Below are 2047 nucleotides of genomic sequence, written 5' to 3' on the forward strand. Positions count from 1 at the left end.
ACAGTTGTTAGTGAAGAAAGTTTCTGTGATTGTCCAGGTCTATCATTTGCTATGTAATTTGAATTTATTTTGAGTTGAAATATATTCCATTATAATTGGATTCATGTGGATTTTCTCATTGGACATACCTTAAATAATATTTCTTGGTTTTCACTTTTAAAAATATTTAGGTGTACATAAATATAGAACAAAGATGGAATATTAAGAAGAGATTCACAATTGAAAACCTATCTTTCCTTAAAGAAAAGAACTAGGTATGTGGATTAATATCTACGTCTTCAATTCAGCTCCATTAGTTTTCCCATCTGTTTTTATGCCAATACCAGGCTGATTTTAGTAAAATAACTTTATATTATAGTTTAAAATCAAGGATTGTGATGCCTCCAGAAGTTCCTTTATTGTACAGGATTGTTTTGGCTATCCTTGTTTTTTTTTTTTTCCCCTTCGATATGAAGTTGAGTACTGTTTTTTTCAAGGTTTGTGAAGAATTTTGCTGGGATTTTGATGGGCATCATGTTGAATCTATAGATTGTTTTTGGTAAGATTGCCATTTTTCTATGTTAATTCTATTTACCCGAGACCATGGGACATCTTTTACTTTCTGGTGTCCTCTTCAATTTCTTTCTTTTTAAAGTTCATATCATAAAAGTCTTCCACATGTTTGGTTAGAGTTACTTAAGATATTTTATGCTATTTGTGGCTACTGTGAAAGGTAATATTTGTCTGATTTCTTTCTCAGCCCATTTATCATCGTATAAGGGATTTTTTGAGTTAATCTTGTATCCTGCTACATTACTGAAGGTGTGAGTTGTAGAAGATCCTTGGTAGAATTTTTGAGGTTGCTCATGTAAACTATCATATCATCGGCAAATACTGAGAGTTTGACTTCTTCTTTTCCAATTTGTATTCCCTTGATCTTCTTTTGTTGTCTCAGTGCTCTAGCTAGAACCTCAAAAATTATATTGATTAGATATGGAGAGAGTAGACAACCATGTCTTTATTCCTAATTTTAGTGGGATCTCTGTGAGTTTCTCTCCATTTACTTTGATGTTGGCTGTTGGCTTGCTGTATATTGCCTTTATTATGTTTACATATGTTCCTTGTATCCAAGACTTTTATCATGAAGATATGTTGTATTTTGTGGAAGGCTTTTTCAGCATCTAATGAGATGATCATGTAGTTTTATTTTACTGTTTGTTTATATGGTGGATTACATTGACAGATTTTCATAATCCCTACAACTCTGGGATAAAGCCAATGAACTCCTGATTTTTGACAAAGAAGCAAAAAATATAAAATGAAAAAAAAAGAAAGCATATTCAACAAATGGTGCTAGCATAACTGGATATCAACATGTAGAAGAATGAAAATAGATCCATATCTATCACCACGAACAAAACTCAAGTCCAAATGGATCAAAGAAAGACCTCAACATAATGCCAGCCACACTGAACCTCAGAGAAGAGAAATTGGGAAGTACACTTGAACACATTGGCACAAGAAACAATTTCCTAAATATAAACCCAGTAACACAGACACTGAGAAAAACAATTAATAAGTGGGACCTCCTGAAACTGAGAAGGTTCTATAAAGCAAAGGATATGGTCAACAAGACAAAATGACAACATACAGAATGGGAAAAGATCTTCAATAACCCCACATCAGACAGTGGTCTGATCTCCAAAATACACAAAGAACTGAAGAAATTGGCATCAAAAGAATAAATAATCCAGTTGTGCCAGCAAATGGTGCTGGCACAACTGGATGTCAACCTGTAGAAGAATGAAAATAGACCCATATCTATCACCATGCACAAAACTCAAGTCCAAATTGATCAAAGAGCTCAATATCAATCTGAACACACTGAACCTGATAGAAGAGGAAGTGGGAAGTACCCTACAACATATGGGCACAGGCAATCGCTTCCTAGGTACAACCCCAGGAGCACAGACATTAAGGGCAACATTGAATAAATGGGATCTACTGAAACTGAGAAGCTTCTGTAAAGCAAAGGACACTGTCACTAAGACAAAAAGGCAACCCACTG

This window comes from Microtus ochrogaster, chromosome 24 (genome assembly GCF_000317375.1).
Source record: "Microtus ochrogaster isolate Prairie Vole_2 chromosome 24, MicOch1.0, whole genome shotgun sequence".
In the NCBI taxonomy this organism is placed as follows: Eukaryota; Metazoa; Chordata; class Mammalia; order Rodentia; family Cricetidae; genus Microtus; species Microtus ochrogaster.